The sequence below is a fragment of the Phyllostomus discolor genome, chromosome 4 (genome assembly GCF_004126475.2).
Source record: "Phyllostomus discolor isolate MPI-MPIP mPhyDis1 chromosome 4, mPhyDis1.pri.v3, whole genome shotgun sequence".
Taxonomy (NCBI): Eukaryota; Metazoa; Chordata; class Mammalia; order Chiroptera; family Phyllostomidae; genus Phyllostomus; species Phyllostomus discolor.
This window is the reverse complement of record NC_040906.2, coordinates 76634511-76644686: the sequence shown is the minus strand read 5'-3', so window position 1 is coordinate 76644686 and position 10176 is coordinate 76634511.

Genomic DNA, 10176 nt, shown 5'->3' with positions numbered 1-10176 from the left:
GCCCATGGAGAATTGTCTCCCAAGAGGCTGTAGAAAGTTCAGCAGCTTCAGCTAGAATTCCTGCAACAACATGGTACCACTTTACTAGGCCTGTCTTAATAGGCCTTTTCACTAGACCAAAAGATTACGGGCACAAATGATTTTCCACATGATCTTTTCAAAACTCTGTTCCACTGGGTCACTCATGAGAAAGCAATCAAACACCTCTTGGCCAGTTTATAAAACACACAGTTGTATATGACGAACTTATTGATATAAAGACATAGTTTTAAAGAAATCTTGGGGGTATTTTCATTAGACATGTTTTAAAAGTGATTTTAAAGAATTCTAATTATTTTGTTTATTCTTATTTTTGTCACTGTTTTAGAGGAAAATATAGCATTGTGGTGTTTGCCAAGTCTAGCAGCTTTAAACTGCTATTTAAATTTCCCCCATGTTCTAATCATTCTCATTTTGGATGATGAACAAAAAACAAAGTGTGTCAGCCTTACTGTGTTGTTTCCAGAGAATGTAACAGTGCATTTAAACCAAACAAGATGGAAGTCTTCTATTATGTTTCAGGATGAATCACAGTAGTGATTAATTGTTATATAAAATATTAAAATAATAACCCAAACTTTATTTCTGGTAAGTTATGTAATATGTTTGGAGTTTTTAGTTAAATTTGTATTGTTGCTTTGAGGTTTGGTGTTGCTTTATTCCACCAAGAGGGAATATCTTTAGTGGCAATACAGATATAATAAATTATTAATTGATGCTGAAAACTAAAGCCTCAAGTTGTAGCATTTGCCTATTTCTGTAGTACAAATACCCCCATCATGGCCAACTTTAAGCTACCAACACAATGTCATTGAACACAGGATTGAAAAGATATGTGTGCATTTGGCTCTTGAAAGTTGATCTGAGCCTGCTTTACCATACTACTAGATAGCTCCATCAATTAATTACTTATACATTTCATTTCTAATATACAAGTAATTGGAAAAAAGGAAAGCTACAGTTTGGTTTCTGGTTGGCAAAATAAAATTTATTTATAAAATTAAATGATGAGAAACAGGTCATCACAGAGAGAATAATCACAGTCTTCTCCTTTTGGTGAATATGGTATTTATAAGTAACTGTATTTACTAAAATAGAAGACACATCTCTATCAATCAATACTTTCCTCCATGTGCATACACATGCATCCTAATACTCATCAGCATGTTTCTTCAAAACTCAGACCAACAAAACATGAACTCATGGAAATCATAACTAAACCACCTCTCATCACAATCCACCCTTCTCTGTTCTATTTGTTCCCATAACATCTTCAAGTCTTATCAACTCAAAGAAATCCTCAGGCTTTATCTCTTTGCTCTCCCCCAACTTTCTTTATCTTTTCCTCTGGGACTCTTTGGAGAGGCATTCTGTCCTTCATATCTCTTATTCACTCCATCATGTTTATTAAAACTCCATACCCATTTATTTTTATCTGGATACTCTCCTTTTTATCCTGTGCCTATGATTATATATGACTTGATGTCAAGGCCTCCTTTCACCTACTCAGGGTCATTGCTTCAGTGAGCATCCCTTTTTGTGTGTTAAATCAACATTTTCTTCTTTACTACATCATTCCAATCAGCAAAGAATCAAGCTATTATTTTCTCATCTGAAAAATAAAACAAAAACATCATTCATCTCTTCCCCCTCAAGACACCACATATCTAACACATATCTAACTTCCTTTTAGATTACGATTTCTGGGAAGAGTTGTGTGTACTTACAATTTGCTGCTCTTGCCTTACTTTCTCCACAGCTTTGACTGCTCTTGAACATACTATTTATTAATGTGCTTTATAATCTTATTTTGTTTATTATCTGTCTCACCACAGACAATGACATAAAAATTTCATAGAAATTGTATTTTTGGAACTTGGTGCTGTGTGTAGAATAAAGCAAATGTTCCACATATATTTGTTGAATGAATATCAGAAAGTGAGTGCATACATTTTTTTTCTATAACTGTATAAATTATACAATTGTGACAAAAAAGTCACAATTATTTCTAGTCTTGCAAATAATAGAAATCTGGTCTTGTCTTCAACCCCTTTTTTCATGAGAAATTAAATTTCCATCACACTTTGCCCTTTAATTCTACATCAAGCTTTCAGTCCTCTCAACTGTGTAGGACTCGCATTTGCTGCTGTGGTCCTCAGAGAAGATCCACAAGCAATTATGAATGCCTCTGAAATTCTTGTCCAAGTTCAGGGGCATAATTTAAAAGAAGTGGTTTAGATGGCAAATGTGGTGTATGGAGATACGCATACCTAAAGCCTCCTATATTGCTAGGCATATCCTAAGTGTTCAATAAATGCACAGATGTTGCTTCCAGATCAAAGTATTCACCACTGCTGGCCAGCTGCTTGGGAGTGGAACATAGCTTTCCTCCCGTGAGGGAAACTCATCTCTTTCTCATCCTAGTCACAAAGAATCTAACTCTTTCTCAGTCTAACTTAGGTTTTTCTGATCTTTCTTACTCTCCCATAGTGTTCAACTCACAAGATTTCTACAGAAAGCACAGAAACTTCTTGTCCCCCCCATCATACACAAACACATGGACAGTACATGTAAATGCCTCCTGAGTCACAAGAACCAAGACCAAAATCAGTCAAATTTTTGTGATAAAAGAAAAAAAGAGCTCTGGGTAATAAATTTACCTGGATCCTATATTCATATTGGAGTTGGGATGCTTGGAAATAATACCCACATACATTTTATTTTGCTAATTTTTGCCATATTGTTTATCAGAACAGTTTAGTTTAGACACTACCAATAATACATAGAGGTGCTTTCTCTATAAATTACCACCCAGATATTTGCCATTTCAATAAGAACTAATTTATTGTTTTTACTGTGATTACTGGGGAGTTTGTGCATCTCTTTACCTATTTAACAGATATTAGTGCATTCTTTTTAGTGAGTTATTTATTCAAATTACTTATTTTATAATTGTTTTTTATTATTTTCCTATTGATTCACACATTTTTTGTGAATCAAGGTATTTTCTACTAGTTTTTTTACAGTTCTATAGCTTCGTCTATAGTATTTTATAAATAATAAAAATCCTTTACTATTGTATACCCATATATTTTTACTCTTCTTTTAACTTAGGGATACTGTTTAAAAGCTCCATTTTTGTACCTAATCACTCTGTTATACACCTGAAACTAATATAATTAAATATAAATGTTTTTTTAAAGTTTTCAAATAAATATAAATTTTAAAATTTGCAATTTTAAGATTTAAAATTTAAAATATAAATATAAATTTTAAAACAGTTTTATTTTGCCAAAAGATTTTATTTTATTTTAACAGCATCATGGTTTTACCTTGAAAAGTAGGTTTTAATCCATGTGGGTTTATCTTTGCATGTGGTCTAATATAGGGGCCCAACTCTATTTCCTTGATTGAGTGAGTTTGTCTTGGTGACATTATCTACTAAACAATCTATTACTTTTTGTTTACCTTATTATGTCATCTTGATTATATATCAAGTTCCAAAATAGTTATTTTTTTCCCTGAGCTGCTCCTGAGCCATAACTGAAATATATTTTTTTAATATTGAGGTTTTCGACTATGTTGGTATTTGCCAGGGCAAGTCATCAGGCTTTGCTTTTCTGCTTCAAAATAAACTTAGGTATTTTTTATATTTGTTCTTCTATTGAAATTTTGGGGAAGATGGCGGCTTTGCTCTAGGCAGCGCGTTTCTCTGCTTCTGTGAAGAGGAGGGAAACTCGTGGTTCGGTGAAGAAGCAGAGCAAGTGGACTAGGTTACTGAATCACTTTTGAAAGCAGGACATCAAAAATTATTGCGATCATTGAAAAACCAGACGGTAAGGAGACTGCTTCAGGACAAAAGGGGCCCAGGGATCAGCGCAGGGTCTAGGGGTGTGCAGCCCCTAGGCCCAGTGCTCTCCGGTCTGTCTTGGGGCTGCTGGGAGAGGAGAGTTGCTGCTCCCTCCCCTGGATACGGGGGTTGAGCAACTCCAGGGGAGAGCTTGTTGCATGAAGGCACAGATTGGCCAGTTGGACTGGGAGGGAATCGCCCAGGGACTATGAACACCCACCCAGAGACCTGGGAGAAGTGAGGGACTCCAGGCAGCATGACCAGGGGTAGCCTGAAAGAGCGCCCGCACCCCTAGCCCAGTGGAAGTGCAGGTTGGTGGAGGACCCAGAGCCGGGAGGGGCTCAGGCATTTTCAGGTCTCGGGAGCCAGCAGTCCTGATCTGGGGAAGTGCGCGCCCCATCGGGAATCTTGACTTGGGCGCTATGATCCTGGAAGGGATGGGCGCTTAGTGCCTTCCTATAGCCCGAATCTCAAAAGTTTGGTGGAGGGGCGCGCCCTTTTACAACTCCCAGGAAGGGCGCAGTGAATCCCAAAACGTCGAGGGTGCCTCCTGAGATGATAGAGCTGGAACCCTGCAGGAACCCCGGAGTCCAGAAGAACGTGGCAGTGAGCTCCGGAGAGTGATTGTGCTCGGGAGCACCCAGGGTTCCTGAGAGACTTGCTGAGATCTGGCTGGGAAGAGAGAGAAGCATTTCAAAGGTCCCTCAGCCAGCTGAAGCCAGCAAGATCAGATAAACTGGTCTGGCCAGTTAGAAACCAACAATAGGTTTTTTTTGTTTGTTTGTTTGTTTTGGTTTGGTTTGGTTTGGTTTATGTGGCTGTTGTTGGATAATTGATTTTATCTTGTGTTTTAAGTGACATTTTATTTTTCAATTCTTACTATTTTTATATCTCACAATCCCTTATGGCTCTCTTCCATTCATCCTAATAATATTCTTTCCAATCCAAATTTATCTCTCCTGCACTCCATCATCTGCTTTTCTTTCTTTTTTTTTCTTGCAAGTTACTGTAAATTTGTATTATCTTTTTCTCACTCTTCTGACATTTTTTATTTTAAAATAATATTTTGGTATTCTTTTTATTTTTGTATAATCTTCTTTGCTTGGCTGGTTAAACTGTCATTTGATAGGTTCCCCCTGGTATCTCAGTCACAATGTGTTGATAATTTACTATCCTTCATCTGTGTTCCATTAATACACCTCTCAAGGTTCTATACTCTTTATTTTTGTTATCTAGATCTCATTGATTCTGCCACAAGACTGTCACTTTACTATTACTCTTAATAAGACCTAGTCTATACAATTGTAAATACTACTCAATACCCCCACCTGATCGCAGCCCACTTTGCAATTTTCTGAACTATACTATTGTGGGGGTTCTCTCTATTCTTTTACACACTACTCCTATATACTAATCTTTAATCCGACCCTACCTTAGAATCTGACCTCCCACAGCCTCACAACGTTCTAGATCCAACTATCAATCCTATCATCCCCAATAAGAGTCTTACCCTCTTTCCATCCTTTCTAAAACATGGATAGTGGGGTGGAGGGTCATGGTTAACACTATAAGAAGCCAAAGGATAACCCATCTCTTCTCTACTGGCTGCTATGTAAATATCATAGTACACAAACCATTTCGCCTTACTCCTCCAACTGATCACAAAAAAAGAGTAGGGGGAAGCTGTGAACACCAGGATACATGAAGGAGATTGCACCACTGAATCCCACAAGTATTCTACCACAAAAGTTCACACCATAATTGCAGGGAACCAGAACAGATCAATTTAAGAAACAGAGGCTAACAAGAAGAAACCCACAAACAATGAGAAAACAAAGAAACAACCCCCAATTGAAGGGAAATGAGGAAGCCTCAGGAAAAATACTAAATGAAATAGAGGCAGCTCAACTATCAGATAGTGAGTTCAAAATAATGATTACCAGGAAGTTCAATGAACTCACAATGAGCTTTCAGAAATTTGAGGGAAACTACATAAATCTCACTGCAAACTACATAAACATGAAAAAGGAAATAGAAACTCTCAACAAAGGCCAAGAGGAAATGAAGAATACAGTCTCTGAACTGAAGAACACAGTAGAAGAAATGAAAAGCAGGATCGATGAAACAGAAGATCAGGTTAGAGAGCTAGAGGACAAAGTAGAAAACAACATCCAGAAAGAGCAAGAAAAGGAAAAGAGGCTCAGAAAGAATGAAGAGGGATTAAGAGAAATGCAAGACATTATGAAATGTAATAATATCCGTATAATAGGGATACCAGAAAGAGAAGAAGAAGAGCAAGGGATCGAAAACCTAGTCGAAAAAGTAATGAAGGAGAACTTCCCTAATTTGATGAGAAAAAAGTCACACAAATCCGGGAGGGAAGATGGCGGCTTTACTCTAGGCAGTGTTTTTCTTGGCTTCTGTGAAGAGGTGGGAAACTCGCAGATCGGTGGAGAAACAGAGCAAGTGAGCTAGGTTACCGAATCACTTTTGAAAGCAGGACATCAAAAATTATTGCAATCACTGGAAAACCAGATGGTAAGGAGTCTGCTACAGGACAAAAGGGGCCCAGGGATCAGTGCGGGGTCTAGGGGTGTGCAGACCCCAGGCCTGCCCGGGGTGCTCCGGGGTCTGCCCCAGGGAGCCTGGAAGAGGGGAGTCACTGCTCCCTCCCCCGAATACTGGGGGTGAGTAACTCCAGGGGAGAATGTGTTGCTAAAAGGAGCAGATTGGCCAGTTGGACTGGGGAAAAAAATCACCCAGGGACTATGAACACCCACCCAGAGGCCTGGGAGAAGTGAGGGCCTCTAGCCGACAGGACCAGGGGCAGCCTGGAAGGGTGCCTGCAACCCTAGCCCGGTGGAAGTGCAGATCAGTGGAGAGTACAGAACTGGGCCAGCCGCGCTCTGCTTGCGCCCCATAGGGAGGCCTGAATCGCGCACTGCGATCCCGGGAGGGACATAGCACTTGGTGCATTCCTACAGTGGTGGCTCAGAGATTTCCAGCCAGCCCGACCAGGGGGAGCAGGGAAAGGCGCCCACACCCAGTCGGAGTGTGGTTTGGCGGGGAACACGGAGCTGGAAACTGCTTGGCGCACCCACCATCAGGATGACTGACTCTCACGCGCTTTGATCCCGGAAGGGTCAGGGCGAGGCACTTAGGGCAATCATAGACCCCGAATGTCAAAAGTTTGGGGGAGGGGCACGCCCTTTTACGATCCCCAGGGAGGGTGCAGTGAATCCCAAAATGTTGCGGGTGCCTCCTGAGATCATAGAGCTGGAAACCTGCAGGACCCCGGAGTCCGGAAGAACGTGGAAGTGAGATCCAAGGAGCCGGTGTGTTCGGGAGCACCCAGGCTACCTGACAGACCAGCTGAGGTCTGGCTGGGAGAGAGAGAAACATTTCAAAGGTCCCTCAGCCAGCTGAAGCCAGCAAGATCAGAAAAACTGGCCTGGCCAGTTAGAAACCAACAAGAGGTTTTTTTTGTTTGTTTCTTTGTTTGTTTGTTTTTTCTTTTTAGCTTTGGTTTTTCTGACTGTTGGTTGATTGATTTTATCTTGTGTTTTACGTGACATTTTATTTTTCAATTCTTATTATTTTTAACTCACAATCCCTTATGTTTCTCTTCCATTCATCCTAATATTATTCTTTCCACTCCAAATTTATCTCTCCTGCACTCCATCTTCTGCTTTTATTTCCTTTTTTTTTTAAATCTTGCAAGTTATTGTAAATTTGTATTATCTTTTTCTCACTCTTCTGACATTTTTTATTTTAATAATATTTTGGTATTCTTTTTCTTTCTGTATAATCTTCTTTGCTTAGCTGGTTATACTGTCATTTGATAGGTTCCCCCTGGTATCTCAGTCACAGTGTGTTGATAATTTACTATCCTTCATCTGTGTTCCATTAATACACCTCTCAAGGTTCTATACTCTTTATTCTTGTTACCTAGACCTCATCAATTCTGCCACAAGACTGTCACTTTACTATTACTGCTAGTAAGACCTAGTCTATACAATTGTAAATGCTTCTCAATACCCCTACCTGATCTCAGCCCACTTTGCAATTTTCTGAACTATACTATTGTGGGGGTTCTCTCTATTCTTTTACTCACTACTCCTATATGCTAATCTTTAGTCCAACCCTACCTTAGAATCTGACCTCCCACAGCCTCACAACGTTCTAGATCCAACTAACAATCCTCTCGTCCCCAATAAGAGTCTTACCTTCTTTCCATCCTTTCTAAAACATAGATAGTGGGGTGGAGGATCACGGTTAACACTATAAGGAGTCAAAGGATAACCCATCTCTATTCTACTGGCTGCTAAAGTAAATATTATAGTATATTGTCTTGCTGTTTTAAACCATTTTGCCTTACTCCTCCAAATGATAAAAAAAAAAGAGTGGGGGAAGCTGTGAGCACCAGGATACATGAAGGAGACTGCACCACTGAATCTCACAAATATTCTACCACAAAAGTTCACACCATAATTAATGGGAATTAGAACAGATCAAATTAACAAACAAGAAGTAAAAAGAGGAAACCCACGAACAATGAGAAAACAAAGAAACAACCCCCAATTGAAGGGAAATGAGGAAGCCTCAGGAAAATGCTAAATGAAATAGAGGCAACTCAACTATCAGATAGTGAGTTCAAAACAATGATTACCAGGAAGTTCAATGAACTCACAATGAGCTATCAGAAATTAGAGGGACACTACAACAATCTCACTGCACACTATATAAATATGAAAAAGGAAATAGAAACTCTCCACAAAGGCCAAGAGGAAATGAAGAATACAGTCTCTGAACTGAAGAACACAGTAGAAGAAATGAAAAGCAGGCTTGATGAAGCAGAAGATCGGATTAGCGAGCTGGAGGACAAAGTAGAAAACAGCATCCAGAAAGAGCAAGAAAAGGAAAAGAGGCTCAGAAAGAATGAAGAGGGATTAAGAGAAATGCAAGACAATATGAAATGTAATAATATCCATATAATAGGGATACCAGAAGGAGAAGAAGAAAAGCAAGGGATCAAAAACCTAGTTGAACAAGTAACGAAGGAGAACTTCCCTAATTTGATGAGAGAAAGAGTCACACAAATCCAGGAAACACAGAGAGTCCCAATCAAGAGGAACCCAAAGAGACCCACCCCAAGGCACATCATAATTAAAATGACAAAATTTCAAGACAAAGAGAGAATCTCAAAGGCAGTAAGGGAGAAAAAGGAAGTAACATACAAGGGAGCCCCAATAAGGCTAACAGCTGACTTCTCAATGGAAACACTTCAAGCCAGAAGAGAATGGCAAGACATACTCCAGGTAATGAGAAGGAGAGGGCTGCAACCAAGGCTACTATATCCAGCAAGGCTCTCGATCAAGATAGAAGGCCAAATAAGAAGCTTCCCAGACAAAAGAAGTCTAAAAGAATACACCTCGACCAAACCAGCTCTGCAAGAGATTCTAAAAGGACTGCTTTAAGGAAGGGAGGGAAAAGAGAGAGAGAGAGAGAGGAACACATGTACATAAAAGACAATGAATAAGTACCTATCAATAATAACCTTAAATGTAAATGGATTAAATGCTCCAATCAAAAGACATAGAATAGCTGATTGGATAAGAAAAAATGACCCACATATCTGCTGTCTACAAGAGACCCACCTCAGGATAAAAGACCTACACAGGCTAAAAGTGAAAGGCTGGAAACAAATCTTCCAAGCAAATGGACAGGAAAAAAAAGCCAAGGTAGCAATACTCATATCACATAAATAGACTTCCAAAAAAGGGCCATAAAGAGAGACCCAGAAAGTCACTTCATAATACTCAAGGGAAGAATCTACCAAGAAGACATAAATATTGTAAATATATATGCACCCATCATAGGAGCGCCAAAATACATAAAGAATATCTTAGAGGACTTCAAGAAAGATATGGACAGCAACACAATTATAGTGGGAGATTTTAACACCCCACTATCAAAAATGGACAGATCTTCTAAACAAAATATCAACAAAGATATTGTGGCATTGAACAATACCCTAGGTGAAATGGACTTTACTGATATATACAGAGCCCTCCACCCAAAAGAAGCTAAATATACATTCTTTTCAAATGTACACAGAACATTCTCAAAGATAGACCACATGATAGGACACAAAACAAGCCTCAAGAATTTCAAAAAAATTGAAATCATACCAAGCATTTTCTCAGGCCACAAGGGACTGAAGCTAGAAACCAACCCGAAGGAAAAAAACCAAAAACACTCAAAATCATGGAGATTAAATAGCATGC